Here is an 18,624-nt window from a genome sequence, read left to right as displayed (position 1 = left end):
TATCCTGTGCAAGATTAATCCAGTCTCTATCATCATACCCCACCTCACTCAAATCCATTTTAATATTATCCTCCCATCTACGTCTCGGCCTCCCTAAAGGTCTTTTTCCCTCCGGCCTCCCAACTAACACTCTATATGCATTTCTGGATTCGCCCATTCCTGCTACATGCCCTGCCCATCTCAAACGTCTGGATTTAATGTTCCTAATTATGTCAGGTGAAGAATACAATGAGTGCAGTTCTGTGTTGTGTAACTTTCTCCATTCTCCTGTAACTTCATCCCGCTTAGTCCCAAATATTTTCCTAAGCACCTTATTCTCAAACACCCTTAACCTATGTTCCTCTCTCAGAGTGAGAGTCCAAGTTTCACAACCATACAGAACAACCGGTAATATAACTGTTTTATAAATTCTAACTTTCAGATTTTTGGACAGCATACTGGATGATAAGAGCTTCTCAACCGAATAATAACACGCATTTCCCATATTTATTCTACGTTTAATTTCCTCCCGAGTGTCATTTATATTTGTTACTGTTGCTCCAAGAAAACTTCTTATGGACAAGTTATTTAAGTTATCTCTTAACCTCATCTAAAATTAAGTCGACCTGGTTGGCGAGTTGGTATAGCGCTGGCCTTCTATGCCCAAGGTTTGCGGGTTCGATTCCGGGCCAGGTCGATGGCATTTAAGTGTGCTTAAATGCGACAGGCTCATGTCAGTAGATTTACTGGCATGTAAAAGAACTCCTGCGGGACAAAATTCCGGCACATCCGGCGACGCTGATATAACCTCTGCAGCTGCGAGCGTCGTTAAATAAAACTGAAATTAAAAAATTCTAAAATTAAGAATATTAAAATTGAGAAAAAACCTCATAATTTTATCCTTTTAGGGAGAAGATCTAAATATATCAATATTCATGTACGTACAGAAGAATAATAGAAATATACTTAGTGGTCAGTAATAATAATAATAATAATAATAATAATAATAACAATAATAATAATACATTATTCTCTGTGGCAATTAAGGTTTCTATATACTCCTAATTGAACCGTTGAGCAAAGTAAACATATTAGGCCTACATTTTGTCTGACAGAACAACAAAGAAGTTCTCATTCTTTACGAAATCACCTCTTACTGCTTGTAGAGGCAGAGCGACATGATACCGCCACTGCTTGCCTTCAGCACGTGAATGAAACACACAGCAATGTACAGGAAACTCCTCGTACCAGCTTGAATGTCTGTGATTACACGATGTAATCACGACACCCGCTTTGATCACCGCTGCCATAGAGAGAAGATTTATATCTGAATAGTAATCTCTATCTGGTGTCAGTGGGGCACTCTTTGTCATACTTTTATGATACATTCTGTGAAATTAAGAAGAAGGCAGGGAGGAATGGACATTGTTGCAGTTTTTGGTGCGACACAATATTCTTCCGTTCCAAAATTTACTTCGACTCATCGAGTCTTAAACTCTGATGTACCAGTTACAGAGCCAGCAGTCTAACGGTGCATCAGACCAAGTCCTAAGAACCCTAAACTGTTAATAACCTCTGGATCAGGCCGAGACAGGTGGAGCAATCCCGGCAGGGCACGGCCGAGGTAGGAAACATGGCCATATAAGGGGCAGTCGAGCTGCATTGCGCCCGCCGAGTTTTGAAAGACTGGACACAAGTTTAGTAACTGATGTGACAGACAACATCCACCAACACAGGTAGCCTAGATCACAACCTGCAGGCTCTAGGTCACTTCACTTGACTGGACACCCGTCCACTCGAATGTCACAATTAAAAACATTGTTGCACCGTTATCCAATCGACCAGAGGCCACAAGTTCAAATGTTGTGATTAAAACTTGTTACACTGTTAATTTAAACAATGAAAGGCACATGAAGGTATGTTTCAATTCAAAACTTTGTTGAATCGCTTTTATAACTTTTAAAGACGTTAGTTCAAATGTTGTAATTGAAATATTGTTACAATGTTCAATTCAAAACTTTGTTGAATCGCTTTTATAACGTTTAAGGACGCTAGTTCAAATGTTGTAGTTAAAACATTGTTACAATGTTTCAGTTCAAAACTGTGTTGAATCGCTTTTATAACGTTTAAGGACGCTAGTTCAAATGTTGTAATTAAAACATTGTTACAATGTTTCAATTCAAAACTGTGTTGAATCGCTTTTATAACGTTTAAGGACGCTAGTTCAAGTGTTGTAATTAAAACATTGTTACATTGTTTCAATTCAAAACTTTGTTGAATCGCTTTTATAACGTTTAAGGACGCTAGTTCAAATGTTGTAATTAAAACATTGTTACAATGTTTAAATTCAAAACTGTGTTGAATCGCTTTTATAACGTTTAAGGACGCTAGTTCAAGTGTTGTAATTAAAACATTGTTACATTGTTTCAATTCAAAACTTTGTTGAATCGCTTTTATAACGTTTAAGGACGCTAGTTCAAATGTTGTAATTAAAACATTGTTACAATGTTTCAATTCAAAACTGTGTTGAATCGCTTTTATAACGTTTAAGGACGCTAGTTCAAGTGTTGTAATTAAAACATTGTTACATTGTTTCAATTCAAAACTTTGTTGAATCGCTTTTATAACGTTTAAGGACGCTAGTTCAAATGTTGTAATTAAAACATTGTTACAATGTTTCAATTCAAAACTTTGTTGAATCGCTTTTCTAACGTTTAAGGACGCTAGTTCAAGTGTTGTAATTAAAACATTGTTACATTGTTTCAATTCAAAACTTTGTTGAATCGCTTTTATAACGTTTAAGGACGCTAATTCAAATGTTGTAATTAATACATTGTTACAATGTTTCAATTCAAAACTTTTTTGAATCGCTTTTCTAACGTTTAAGGACGCTAGTTCAAATGTTGTAATTAAAACATTGTTACAATGTTCAATTCAAAACTTTGTTGAATGGATTTTATAACGTTTAAAGACGTTAGTTCAAATGTTGTAATTAAAACATTGTTACAATGTTTCAATTCAAAACTGTGTTGAATCGCTTTTATAACGTTTAAGGACGCTAGTTCAAGTGTTGTAATTGAAATGTTGTTACAATGTTTCAATTCAAAACTGTGTTGAATCGCTTTTATAACGTTTAAGGACGCTAGTTCAAATGTTGTAGTTAAAACGTTGTTACAATGTTTCAATTCAAAACTGTGTTGAATCGCTTTTATAACGTTTAAAGACGCTAGTTCAAATGCTGTAATTGAAACATTGTTGCACTGTTATAAGAAAACGGAAGTCAAAAAATATCTCCTGGCTTATTTAACTCTTAACTGATGCTTTATTGATAACACTTAGGCCTATGAGTAGGGGGCGGATTTTGGAATATTTGCATGTTTTATTCCTTACTTGGAAATCATATGCTACCATTATATAGGCCTACTAGCCGTACCCGTGCGCTTCGCTGCACCCGTTAGAAATAAATATAATTACATAATTAAAATAGGACATTTGATCCAGGGAACATTCGTGTTTAATAGAAGGATACATCGTTTATTATGTTACATAATTTAAATTGTATTTAAAAAATTAAAATGCGATTGTTTTGATCCAGAGACCACTCATTTGGTCATAAAAATTATTTTAGGAAATACAGGAAACGGATGTACAGAATAGCCTATCAAGTTTTCTGTGCAAAAGAAGCTATTTTAATCTTACCTGTCCTCGATTCACTAAGAAGTTACTGTAATAACATTATAGCATTATGTCCATCTAGAGAAACTACACTTTCCAATGGTGAATTAATAATTAATTATACAAATCGGTTAATTTAGCTTCCGATATTACTTCATACAAACACAGAAACATTCTCTGTAGGCTATGTTTCATAGCTTTCAATTGTTGTTGTCCAAGGCCCCTCATAGACGAAGTCATTTGTTTTTTATTTCATTACACCGCCTTAGATGGCGTTGTTATTGTAATTTTGAAACTCATTTATCTCATTAAATATCAGTCCTATCAAAATTTTGCGTAGAATAAAACTTATCGAAAATTATTTTTAAAGAAACTTTTGTTATGTAATATTTTTCATGAAAATTAATAATAAGCGAGATATTTCGATTTATTTAATTCAAGCCCCCTTATAACCCCCCTTTTAAATAAAATATTTTGAATGCCATATAGCCTAAATTCTAAGTTACAACGAACTTAATTTATATTCCAATTTTCATATAAATCGGTTCAGCCATTATCGCGTGAAAAGGTAACAAACATCCAGAAAGACAGACAGACAGACATGCAAACAAAAATTTAAAAAAAGCAATTTTCGGTTTCAGGGTGGTTAATTATATATGTTAGGACCAATTATTTTTGGAAAATCGAAAATTACCAGAAAAATTTCGGCTACAGATTTATTATTATTATTATTATTATTATTATTATAGATATGAGTTTCAAGTTATTTCCAACCAAAGATTAAGATTTTATAGTGCATATAAATGCATATTTCAGGAATTAATGCGTGTTTCAGCTTTTAGCGTATATAAAAGCATATTTTGTTGTTCTGGTGCTTAAAGCGAGATTAAAAATACGGAAAATCACAGAATCATTGGAACATATTAAGAGTTATTTTTTATTTATTGCAATATGACAACATGCAGATATTGCACCGTTGTCGGCGAATCATTGTGGGCAATTCCGAGACAACAAAGCTCTCTGTTTGACAATATGTGTCACAGGAAAAACAATTGTTTGTATGCATCTGAAGTCTGAGTAGTCTAATATGTAACTAATCGGCGATGTATATAATGGAGGGAGAATGGAACTGGCCACCCAATCCCATTATCTCCTGGCCTAGTTGCCTCATAAGTGGTGCCTTTTTGGTATAAATTTTGAGGTTCAGACCTGTCTTCGGACAGTTGACTAAACAAAAACAATTGAATGCATTGCTGAAAGGAGCTTGTCATCAATTAAAAAAAAATTCTTGTGAACAATACAAGTTCCGCGCCGTGACATCGTGGTTTAAGACATCCTGCCTAGGACTCGCGTTACGGAATGCGCGCTGGTTCGCGTCCTCATGGGGAAGAAATTTTCTTACAAAATTTAGGTCAGTGTATGATGCCCACCCAGCATTGTGATGCATTTGGGGAGCTACGATAGGTAGCGAAATCTGGTTACGAAAGTCAGCTGTAACGACTGGGAAGGATCATCGTGCTAACCAACGATACCTCCATTCTGGTTGGATGATCGTGCACCTGAGCTTTGGCTTGTGAACGTAAAGTCAGCAGTCGATCTGGGTCCTTAGAAGCCTTGTAGCGCAATGGATTTTTTTTTTTTTTTTGTTGGCAATAGGAAAATCTTGTTGCTTGATAATTTATAAAGAATAAGCAATTCCAGCGGAAATAATTGAATCGATGTCTGGTAGAGTTCCCGGGTAGCTCAGTTGGTAGAGCGTTGGTACGTTTAACCAAAGGTCCTGGGTTCGATATTCGGCACCGGAACAATTTTTCACTCGAAATTATTCGAATCAACTTTACAAGGAGTTATATCTGAAAGTTTAATTGCATAATACACGTCACTGTTCATTAACAGAAAACCACAATTTAAGTCACACAGAGTTAGTGTGCACTCAATGTTGGTTGCTTGACGGTTGTCAGCCCACTTTGAGGTTTGTGGATATAGAGGGAATAATTGAATCGGTGTTTGGTAGAGTTACCGGGTAGCTCAGATGGTAGAGCGTTGGTACGTTTAACCAAAGATCCCGGGTTCGATATCCGGCGCCGGAACAATTTTTCCCTCGAAATTATTCGAATCAACTTTACAGGGAGTTATACCTGAAAGTTTGATTTGCATAATACATGTCACTGTTCATTAACAGAAAACCACACTTTAAGTCACACAGAGTTAGTGTGCACTCAATGTTGGTTGCTTGACGGTTGTCAGCCCACTTTGAGGTTTGTGGATATAGAGGGAAAAATTGAATCGGTGTTTGGTAGAGTTACCGGATAGCTCAGTTGGTAGAGCGTTGGTACGTTTAACCAAAGATCCCGGGTTCGATATCCGGCGCCGGAACAATTTTTCACTCGAAATTATTCGAATCAACTTTACAGGGAGTAATACCTGAAAGTTTGATTTGCATAATACATGTCACTGTTCATTAACAGAAAACCACACTTTAAGTCACACATAGTTAGTGTGCACTCAATGTTGGTTGCTTGACGGTTGTCAGCCCACTTTGAGGTTTGTGGATATAGAGGGAAAAATTGAATCGGTGTTTGGTAGAGTTACCGGATAGCTCAGTTGGTAGAGCGTTGGTACGTTTAACCAAAGATCCCGGGTTCGATATCCGGCGCCGGAACAATTTTTCACTCGAAATTATTCGAATCAACTTTACAGGGAGTTTGCAGAAATAAATGAAGTTACTTATATTATGTCTCAGTATTCTTGTGTATAAGAGGAAAACTATAAATAATAGCCATTTTCTTATTTTTTTTAAATTCTAACAGTACTTAGGCCTATTTTGTTATTTTTAGTGCAGTGCATAAATGCTGGTTTTTAAGTGCATACGTATTTTGCCGCTCTTATGAGGTTCCAACATATCTTCTGACAGTTGACTGAACAACAAGGTAATATTACGATCACAAAATAAGTGCAGTCGGTAACAAGTGGAAAATCCACGAAATTTTTCAAACAACGCACCTCGTAAGAACAATACTTTGATCGCTGAAATACTGGTCTGATTGCAGTTGTGTCCGGACGAAGGAGAACACGTTCCAATTTAAACATTCCAAGACAAGAAAACCCCCAGAGCAGTGCTCTATGGAGCCGGGTGATTGTTGTAACACGCAAAGTTCATTGTCTAGACACGAAAACCTTTGGTGGACGACGAATGGCTACATGTGTCTTATCGTCCCCCATTTATGACCGGAAGTCCGAATTTCAATATCAGCAAAAGCCCTGTTACATTATTTTTTTCTCTTCTTATCCGCCGTACTTTATAGCGATATGTTGTCATACACGACACCTTCGGCATTGAAACCTCGGATAATCTCATAACTCTGTCCATATCTGTCCTTTGAAACTGCCTTAATTCATTGTTTTCTGTGAGGTTATTGGAGGTATTTTCATGTACCTCGTTCATATTTTATGTGTAACACTCATAACTCAGTTATTTGGTAAACGACGAGGTGAATTTCTTGTACAAACTGGTTTCGAGATACACATCTTCCTAATGCCGTGGATTTCTCTGACATTATTATTCCACCATTGCTCCAGTTTCGCCACATTATCATTTTATCGACTCTTGCGACCCAGCTCAGTTGATTCTTGGAGCTTCAGTTTCCTAGGACTTATCAGACTACTTGACTACGTACTATGGTTCCTGACTGACCGGTTAGAGATTACCGTGGTTAACCTCCTATTTAAGTCCTAACCGAGGTCGATGCATCGTAAAAATGCTTAACCATAAGTTAGATAGCAATTTCAATCGATAGTTACTAGTGCTGTTGATCGATCAAAATATTTAATCGACTAACTATATGAATTTAATTTTTTGATCGATTTGAAAAAATGTTTGAATATACTGTATTTATTATTAATTATTATTATTATTATTATTATTATTATTATTATTAATTGGGTTATTTTACGACGCTGTATCAACATCTAGGTTATTTAGCGTCTGAATGATATGAAGGTGATAATGCCGGTGAAATGAGTCCGGGGTCCAACACCGAAAGTTACCCAGCATTTGCTCGTATTGGGTTGAGGGAAAACCCCGGAAAAAACCTCAACCAGGTAACTTGCCCCGACCGGGATTTAATATACTGTAATACACAATTATTGTTAAATTTAACTTGCGTTTCGGTGATAAGCATAAGTGTTAAATGTTGTATATCTGTATATATTGTATCGTTATATTACAAAATAACTATTATAATTATTTACTAACATATTTATTATGAGGCTTATAATTTATTCTGTCAATTTCTCAGGGAATTTTTGTGACAAATATGAATAACATAAAGTATGAAGACTCACCTAGTTAATACTGCTTCATCCATGATTTTAAACATGTGAGTGTATTCACATGCTCCGAATTAAGTGCCGCTCTACGTTTAGTAACAATGTTTCCTGCATCACTAAACAGAAAAAAAAAGTTTTTTTTTTTTGTCGAACAGTTCTCCACGATCGTTCAATTTAAATCCAAACATTTCACCGAGTTTACTTCTCAAATTCTCATATGACATAATGGAGTTTACACTTTTCACAAACCACCGAAAACTGATTTTTTTTCTTTATCAAACTAAACACACAACCTTCATATACAAACTCAGTACAAAAATTGCAAGTGCAAAAGTACAGCGGTCGAAACAGAAGACTGGCACCTATTGTAATCGAATTACCAGATTTTAAAAAGAGAAGGTAGTTACGCTCTCACTTTCACACAGTGTAGACATGGCTATTTTATGAGGGATGAGGAGAACGAATCCCAGAAAAACATGTATTTCATTTGCTAGGAAGATCAGCTCACAAGAAGGTGGAAGTTTTCTTGGAAAACCATAAAACTTAATACGGTTTTGCATTGTGTTTCAACTTTCAATAGAGGTAGACTAGGTCACTGTCCTCATATCTCCATCTCTTTCTGAAGTGTTTGTGCAAAGATTTTCCCTACTCTACCTGCTTTGCAGTTAGAAAATAACAATACTATTGTGCTTTTAAGTAAGCAATTTCCGAGAGAGGAATATTGTCGGAATTTTTAGTATGAATTTGTGTTAACAAAATAATAATTTTATCAACTACAACCGATTAATTTTGATCGACTGGATTATTCGATTAAATATTTTTGATCGATTAATCTTACAACGGAAATCGATTAAATCCCACAACACTAGTGGTTACACTAACCGACGTTTATGCATGTGGCCATTAACTTCTGCTACAGTGTGACAGCACGCCGCTTTTGTTTTATTCTTTCAAGAATTGGCAACGAAGTGAAGTGAAATGGAGACAATATATATTATTTATTAATTTATTTGTAGAAGTCTATTCGAAGAGTTAACATTTCGCATAAATTCAAATTCAAATTCAAATTCAAATTTATTCATAATTTACATTTGAAATGGTACATTTGAATAGACACCCGAAATAAGCATATTATGTTCGTGCTTGGGTACAGTCCAGTAGAGTCTACATAAATTTTACAGGCATCAATAATAATGTTGATGATAGAAATAATAGTAACAACAATAATAATAATAATAATAATAATAATAATAATAATAATAATAGTAATAATAGAATAACAGTGACGGAGATAATACAAAGATAGTAATACAATTTAATTAATTAATAATAATAAAAAAAATATTAACATTAATAAAATAATAACTAAGATTGATAAAATAAAATATAAAACCACTTAACGAGAGTTAACACAACTTATATAAGCATATAATAACCAGAAAAAAATAACGAACTCGAAATCAACAGAAAAGTTCGTTGTATCGCAGACGACAGCAACCGCCATATTGATATTGTATTATGTAATATTGGTAGGAGGGGGAAGCCGAAGATCTAGATCCTAACGTTCTCTTCGAATCTTCTCATACGATCATGGGAAGTTAATGCTGAAAAACAAAGTCTCTACGAGTCAAACTGTTCATTATTACCAGAATAAATACAAATAATGCTGAAATAAATTAATAAAGTTTAAGTATAGATTTCCCTTAGGTGCAAGAGGTATCATATCAAAATATTTTATGAATAGCGGGGAAAATATAAATTTTAAGAACTCTCTAGTAATAGAGATCACAAGTTCATAAAAGTGTATCTGTGGCGATGCTAAGAAATCATTTATGTGGAAACATACACAGCTATTAATTAAGAAAATGATCTATTTATATTTATTACAATGTTTTATCTTATAGGTTACATATATCAGATAAATACATTAAAAATATTAGTATCATATATTGTAATGCTAGTAACACTTAAAAAATAATAAAATTAAACAAGAATGTGTAAATTGCTTAGGTCTGGATTATTTTTCAATACTGAATTGTCCATAATTCCTACTGTGTCTTAATCCAGCTGTAGTGTGGCATTTAGGTTCTGCCAAAAGAGTTGGGACATTTCTTCTGGTGTTATGTATACGTTTTTCAGTTACAAAATTCATTCGATTTTTGTGAAAATAAATTATTAATGTATGTTGATATATTTGCTCAATTTTTAATACTTGGAATTCAGAATAAATAAATTGTGTCTGATAATCAAGTGGTTTATGCAGACAAAATTTGATGATACGCTTTTGTAATAATATTCATGGAGTTGGGATAGTCGATGTTGTACCATTTTGTGAATCAGTTTCTAAATATTTAATTTTCTATGCTAACCACCCTAAACTCATATTTCTGGCCAGACCACCGCGTATTTCTCTTGAAGCAGGGGGTTCATTTTTCAACTCAGTGCCGTCCTTGCATTTTATCGGCGTGGAGGAAGAGATGTGTGGCACAGTGATCTGGTTGCTCGCTAGCCGAGAACATTACTCACTTAAAAAAGAAATGATGCAATTTGTGGCGAGGTTTGACATTGGCAGCAGCTTGCGCCCCAACTTATAACTTAGCGGGGCTGTGAGGGAGAGGAGAGGGTAGCTTACTTTTCGATTAAAATATATTGATTCCGCGCAGTTCGACCGTGAGGCTGTTCGGGAATGCCAAATGCAGGTTTGTCAAACAATATTAAGAGAAATAATTGATGCCTTAAATCTACTTTTATATAAACTGACTGTTCACTGGCTTCTCAAGTTCCAGACCCAGAGTTCAAGCCTCTGTTAGTCCAGATTCTTAGTTCAGAGATTTCAGCTCAAAACTTCTTCCTTAAGAGAAGTAGTTGTATTTCAGGACGTTTGTACAGAGACATCATTTTATTTTTACTAACATTTTTAATATTAACTTGCCTATACCTCTGGATCAACGCCGTTTGCTACTCCGTTCCACGACTGGAGTTCAATGATACTGGCGTAATATACAAACAAATCACTTTACTAGGTACAGGTCATCCATTTACGTAAACTAGGAAATATCGCGATTTTGAGTTTGATCATTTTCATTAGGTTTTTGTTTAATCAAAATACAGTACTGTATTAACAATGAGTTTTTTTTTACTCACGAACTGAGCTGTCTATGTGGACGTATTCATTATGCAGTGTATATTATACTGTCTACAGCACATTAGCGTACAATATAGAGAATGAAGTTAAATTGAAAAATAATCATAATATGGATATTTAAACACATTTTTGAAAATGGTGGCCGTTCATTTCGATACAGACTTCAGTTCTTTTTTTCATATTATCGCACTATAGACTACTGTACCTAATCCCCAATTACTAGTTTCGTCCTTCGTACTAGTAACTCATGTTGAAATAATTCTGTACCTACTCTATAAAAGAGTACCTTACGTACTGTAAATTCATTCTTCACTTCTGCCCGACCCGCACAGATAAAATTACTCAGACATACTATCTACTGTCCGTCCAAGTGGTTATGTCGTAGGGTCGTAAAAGGGAGGAAATCACGTGACAGTTAATTACTTAACAAGGCCCATTTATTTAAGTTATTTTAAAGAATTGTATAATATTACGTAAACGTCCAATTCCTAACAGAAATTAATGTTCTGAGAAAGGAGCTAAGACAGCCCAGCCACTAGCTGGCGAATAAAAGCTGGTGGGGGAAACCGGGATACGACGTAGACAAATGGACGACAGTACCTGTGCGAAAATGATTCAATATTGAAAGCTCTTTCGTCACTGGAAAACGCGAACATATTTTTGGAAGGTACTGTTTACTATGACCGTAAGGCTACTATGACTGTATATGCAGTCTTGGTTCTGTGTAGAGGACGGTTAAACTTCATTAGTAGAAGGGGTGAGAGTGAAGTACATTCAAAAACTCAGGTACAATAAAAATTGAAGTAAAAATAAAATGATGTCCGTGTGTAAGACACGTTACAAACCTGCAATATGACAGCTTTGTTCTGGATACATACAAGATTTCTTCTATCATTTTATGTCATTAACTGCCGATCGCGTTTCGCTATCAGTCTCACCAAAGGTGTAATACATCGTTGGTAAATAGTCGATTAAAAACAGACCTTATGAAATTGCTTGGCCACCCAGGTCACCTGATTTAATGGAATGTGATTTCTTCTTATGGGGACACCTCAAAACGAAGGTGTTTGGGGGCAATTCACCCAGAACAATTCCAGCCCTAAAACAAAGTATACTAGAAGAGGTCGCTGCGGTACCTGTCAATATGCTGAGAGGGGTTATGCAACAGTTCGTGGCCAGATTCGAAGGATGTGTGTGTTTGAATGGAGGTCACTTGGCTGACGTAATTTTTTTTAGGAATACTCTTTTTTTCTTGTTGCATACCTAATGGTTATTCATGTATTTGTCATTTGTACTCATTAAATTGATATAATGGTAACTTTTCATTCTTTTTCTGCGCCTTGAAATCTTTACGTTTTACTGGCCCACCCTGTAGAAGGTTAAAAATATATATTTTTAAGTAGGTTATTTTACGACGCTGTATCAACAACTTAGGTTATTTAGCCTCTGAATGAAATGAAGGTGATAATGCCAGTAAAATGAGTCCAAGGTCCAGCACCGAAAGTTACCCAGCATTTGCTCAAATTGGGTTGAGGGAAAACCCCGGAAAAAACCTCAACCAGGTAACTTGCCCCGACCAGGATTTGAACCCGGGCCACCTGGTTTCGCGGCCAGAGGCGCTAGCCGTTACTCCACAGATGTGGACAAAATATAATTACGAAGGTAAAAACAAAAAAAAAAAAAGTGTCTTTCCTTAATTTGTCGCTATTACTCATATTTTACCATAATTTCCCCTTGAGATATATTTTTTGTTGTGAGTGAGAATCGTAGTTTTCAATTGCTGCTCCATGCCTGGAAAAATGACAATATCCTGATTAGTATTAACTTCTTGTCTACAGACGTGGACAAATTATTAGACTAAAACGTTTTCTTGGAAACATAATATAATTCGTCATATCAACTATCAGTATAATTCATGGAGTCCCTATTATTGTAAATATAATTGTTTACATGTTCTGGCATGTTTTTTTTCAATTATTAAGTATATTTTTTCTGGCTATGTTGGTACTACTGGTGTTTTAATTATATACTGCAGAAGATATTCTCCCATGGCCTGCAAGAAGACCGGACATGAACGAAATTGAAAATCTGTAATCTATACTGAAGAAGAAAGTGAACAAAAAGAGGCTTACAACAAAACATGGACTCACTTAAGCACTGTCTGATATCTGGCTAAATGATGCTGATGTTCAAAGAAAGTGTCAAACTTTGGTTTCCAGCATCCCTGACAAAAATCAACGTGTTAGTAAAGAAAAGGGAATGTTCACAAAATATTAGTAACCTCAAGACTCAATTTTCTTTTCATTATATCTCTGCAAAATACATTTTTGTCCATTATTTCTACCGATAAATACAGCTTCTTCGCACATATAATTAATTTAATCTAATAATTTGTCCACGTCTGTATTTTTAGATTTAGCAAAATTCTTGCTCAGTAAGGGGAAGGGATTGTATATAAAATGACACGAATTTACACGAATTTACACATGTAGAATGTATGAAATAAGTTTTTGCCGTTTACATGACATTGTTTATTATTTTTTTGTCCAAATAGAAAGGAGCACATCCAAAAGTTAGTTCCACTTTCTTTATTGCAATCTGTGTAATGCCGCGGTTAAAGCTGTACTTATTTTTTGTGTTGCTTGTTCACTTGTAGAGTCTTCTACATTTACGACTGAGGGATCTTTCTTCTAAGTTATGGCTACGCATTCCTTTCTTCACTTATTCCATTAGCCGTATTCGTTTCAGAGTTATTGTTCATGCACAAGTCTCTTTGCCTGATGCATTTGAGCCGCTCCAAAGGCAGTACAGGCACAGCCACGTAAAAAGATCCACCGAATAACAGATCAATGTTAAAATGCCGGCCAGAGAGGGTCACATTTTATGAAGATACCGCTAAAGTTGTATCGCATTACACTTGAGTTTCACTTACTGTGAATTCATACTCCAGACCGGATGATTTGTGGAAGAGGCAGAACTCTATTCATTTCACTGACTGGATTTTATAGTGCAGGACGTTATGGCTATTGGCCTATATATTTTTTCCCCGCAATTTCATACCGTCTGGTAGGCCTTACAGTGAAGCACTCGAGAGAAAAAACCACAGCCTTTTTATTACGGCTAAGGGTGGAGCAAAGTATTTCATCAAGTTAGGTTGCAAAGTTTGACGATTCTTCTTAAAATATTTAAGAAAGTTTCATTGACTTTTTTTTTTTATTCCCTAACCTTGGAATTGGTGTTCAATATAAAAGGAAGGGAGAATATTTTAGGTGATATATCTTTCCCTATATGAAGGAAGTGGGAGGGAGGAAAGATTGAGAAGCATATACCAGTGATACATTTGGGGGATGGAAGTGGTCAATGGAATGATAGGAGGGGGGAAAAAGAGGGCAATAAAATATAGTATATGGGAAATCCGAAGTGAGATACATTGATTTATCATGTTAGTTAGCCATCACAGCAACAGAAACATCAGCTGCTACAGTATTCGCCAGTGGGTTCCTCACGTTACCAGGCAACGGCGATTGACTGCAGACTGGAAGAATGAAGTGAAAAAACTTATTGAAGCAGATAATTAACCTTATTTTTATTTCGAGGGCTCCACTGATGTTTTACGCACGAGCTCATTGTCTCCTGTCTTGTCCGTCAGAGGTCTCTACAGGTTTACGAGATGTATTGCTAAATAATAAAAATATTCTACGCTCTGCGCTATATCAGGGATACACCGGCACGTATAATATTACGTTTTTCTCCTCGCTTGGTGGTTCACTTGGGAATAATAGACCGTCACATAAAAATGCAAACCCCTCTCGTTCTTCTACTTGTATTCCCGTTGTTTTTCTTTATTTCTGAAGTACTCCTTGTATTCCTCTTTCTCTCATTGTCTTTTCCTTGTTCTCCTTGCCTTTACCTTCGTCCGATTGTACAGCATTTCCCTTGTTTTCCTTGTCTTTTCATCTTTTCCTTGGTCTCCTTGTATTCACCCAGTTTTCGTTATCGTCTCTTTGTTTTTTCTATCTCCTTGTCTTCCTTATCTTTATCTTGTTTTACTTGTATTCCCCTTCTCCTCCTTGTATTCCCCTTGTTATTCTTGTCTTTTTCTTGTTCTCCTTATATTCCCCAGGTACTTTTTGTATTCCTCTTCTTCTCCCCTTGTTTTTATATTCCACTTTTTCTCCTCGTATTTCCCTTTTCTCTTCGTATTTTTCTTTTCTCATTGTCCTCTCTCTCTGCTTTCCTTGTCTTTTCCTTGTTCTGATTGTAGTTCCCTTGTTTTCCTTGTCTTTCCATTGTTCCATTTGTTTTTCTATTCCCCTTTCTTTCCTTGACACCTCTTTGTTCTTGTATTCTCCTCGTTTTTTATCGTCCCCTTGTTTTAATTTTCTTCCCCTTGTTATCCTTTTATTCCCATTGTTTTCCTCGTTCTCCTTATCTTTTCCTCGTTTTACTTGTATTTCCCTTATTATCCTTGAATTTACCTTGGTTTCCTTTCTTTCCCTTGCTCACTTTGCATTTCTCTTGTTCTCTTTGCAGTCTCCTTGTCATTCTTGTATTCTTCGTGTTTTCTTTATCTTCCGCTTATTCTAATTGTCATATCCTTGCTCTCATTGCATTTCTCTTGCTCTCCTTGCATTTCCCTTGTTCTCCTTGCAGTCTCCTTGTCATTCTTGTATTCTTCGTGTTTTCTTTATCTTCCACTTATCCTAATTATCATATCCTTGCTCTCATTGTGTTCCTCTTGTTCTCCGCGTATTTCTGTTCTTTTATACTCCTTGCCATCTTCGTCTTCCGTCGGCCTGGTTGGCGCAGTTAGTATAGCGTAGGCCTTCTATACCCGGGGTTGCGGGTTCGATCTCGAGCCAGGTCGATGACATTTAAGTGTGTTTAAATGCGACAGGCTCATGTCAGTAGATTTACTGGTATGTGAAAAAACTCCTGCTGAACAAAATTCCGGTAAACCGGCGACGCTGATATAACCTCGGCAGTTGCGAGCGTCGTTAAATAAAATATAACATAACATCTTCGTCTTCCCATTATTCACTTTGTATAAGCCTCTTTTCCTTGTTTTCCCATTGTTCTCTTTGTATAAGCCTCTTTTCCTTGTTTTCCCATTGTTCTCTTTGTATAAGCCTCTTTTCCTTGTTTTCCCATTGTTCTCTTTGTATAAGCCTCTTTTCCTTGTTTTCCCATTGTTCTCTTTGTATAAGCCTCTTTTCCTTGTTTTCCCTTTGCTCTCTTTGTATAAGCCTCTTTTCCTTGTTTTCCCATTGTTCTCTTTGTATAAGCCTCTTTTCCTTGTTTTCCCATTGTTCTCTTTGTATAAGCCTCTTTTCCTTGTTTCCCCTTGTTCTCCTTGTATTGTTATCTGTCCCCTATTCAACTTTTACTCCCCTTGCTCTCCTTGTATCACTCTTGTTTTTTTTGTCTTCCCCTTGTCCTCCTTGTATTCCCCTTGCAGTCCTTTCTTCCACTTGTTCTCGTTGCATTTCTTATCTTCCTTACCTTGTATTCCCTTTGCTATCTGTATCCAAGAATTTCTCTTGATTTTCTTTCATACTTCTTGTCAAGTATAATGAGTATAATATGTAGCTAATCGGCGATATATGCAATGAAGGGGGAAAGGAACTAGCCACCCTACTCAGTATCTTCTGGCTTAGTTGCCTCATAAGTGGTACCTTATTTGCATCAGTAGTGAGGTTCAGACCTGTCTTCGGACAGTTTACTAAACAGTTACTCCTTGTTTCCTTCGTCTTCCCCTTATTTTGCTTGTATTCTCTTTATTATCCTTGCATTTCCCATGTTCTCCTTGTATTCTTCTTGTTTGATGACACTCATGCGTAGTTTCATGTAGGCCTGAAGAAACGCAGCAAAATGAAGGACATGTAGATTTTTCCGAGAAATACCAGAGCACAGTAAGACTTGAGGTTGCTGTGGATTTGGAACAGACAAAAAAAAAAAAAAAAAAAAAAGAACTAACAATTAATTAATATGGGTTTTTATTGTGGGGGGTAAGTAAGTTTGCACGTGTATCGTTAAGAAGTAATGAAAGTTGTTACTGTTTCCCTTTCATGCATTGGCGGAGGAACTGATAGAAAATTTCGTTAAATATGAATCTCTAGAGATGACTTCCCTCCAGGATGTTGGGACGCCAATCCTCCCCTCTACTGCAACCTACTCTCCTTACATGTCAAAACCCCAGGGAGACATATTTCGCACACGATACCTCCATCAGGAGCTCTTATAATGCGGCTAACGCACGAGACAAAAATTCACAATTTCCGTCAGTGGAAATGCTGAATCAGTATATTATGAAATAATGATCATAAACACGTTTTTGGTTCGTAAGAGTTAGCTGATATAGCTAATTGAGGTTCAGTTATTCATGTGGAAGAATTATAGACAGAGATGTTGAATTGCTGATAAATTCTTTGGAGCTTGTGCAAAGCAGAAATATTGTGCGTAATTATATTTCGATTTGCCTGACGGTGTCCCCCCAGCATTGAATTTATTATCACCAATTCATCATCACATTGTCTTTAAGTCCTGCGGAACGTTTAAAATGCACTTGAGAAAGAAATTGTGTCTTTAATTTGCTGCTGAGCTACGCCAATCCCCGGCGCCGGAGCAAATTTTTCTCCTCAAATATTAATTGTCAATACTACAGATATTATTCTGTAGGACAAATTAATAAATCTATAATATTCTCATAACTGCAGTGCATATGTCTGTACAGATTACTGTGCACTTAACTGCGGAATTCCGGCCAAACAAATCACTCAACTGAGTGCGCTCCTAATACTGGGTGTTCAGTTCAAAGTGTGTCATGGCTCGCTGTATGTCGTCATGTGGCTAGCCAATGAGCCTAGAGAATTCAATCTTCCTACACTTCCGCAGAGGCGTATTACCTAAATGCGAGAGAAGTTGCCTAGCAAGTACAGCGTTTATTCCGAAGAGTACTTACCGATACGTACGGTACGCCTGTAGTGGCAGGAATGTGAACTGTTTGGAAACACGTACTGAGGTGAGTTTTTTTCCTTACTGTCGGGATATGGGGAGAGGGTTAAGACGATTACTTACGTATTTGTTGACATTAACTTGGACGGTCAACATGGACACGGAGCATTTTGATTTGTGTTGTGGAATGTTGCCGTACACAACCGATGATAACAAATACCCTGCGTACGACTTGGCCGCGCAAAACACAGTTCGAAAGAGGTTATGGTAGCACACAGACTTTACAGACCGCCATCTGTTGCTACGACATTCAAGTTATACCGTACACGTTCTCAAGTTCAGATTGAACGCCTTGATTAATAGGCAACTTCTCTGACATAAAAGCTGAAACTCGCTTCAAATCGCTGACTCACAACAGTGACGTCATGACACACTTTGAAATGAACACCCAGTATAATGGCAGTTGACATTGGACATATACGTCAACATACTCGTATATGCCTAACTTGGAGTCAGGCCACAAAGGGAAACATTGTAGGAGG

General features: G+C 36.3%; 1 long non-coding RNA gene across 1 annotated transcript in view; it reads left to right on the top strand.

Moving 5' to 3' along the window:
* The window catches only part of LOC138704646 (uncharacterized), a 1,589,272-nt gene that overhangs the window by 514,566 nt on the left and 1,056,082 nt on the right, over positions 1–18,624 (top strand). The gene's annotated exons all lie outside the window — the stretch shown is intronic.

The sequence above is a fragment of the Periplaneta americana genome, chromosome 8 (assembly GCF_040183065.1).
Source record: "Periplaneta americana isolate PAMFEO1 chromosome 8, P.americana_PAMFEO1_priV1, whole genome shotgun sequence".
NCBI lineage: Eukaryota > Metazoa > Arthropoda > Insecta > Blattodea > Blattidae > Periplaneta > Periplaneta americana.
Note: the sequence above shows the minus strand (reverse complement) of the source record. Positions and strands in the feature narration are given on the sequence as shown.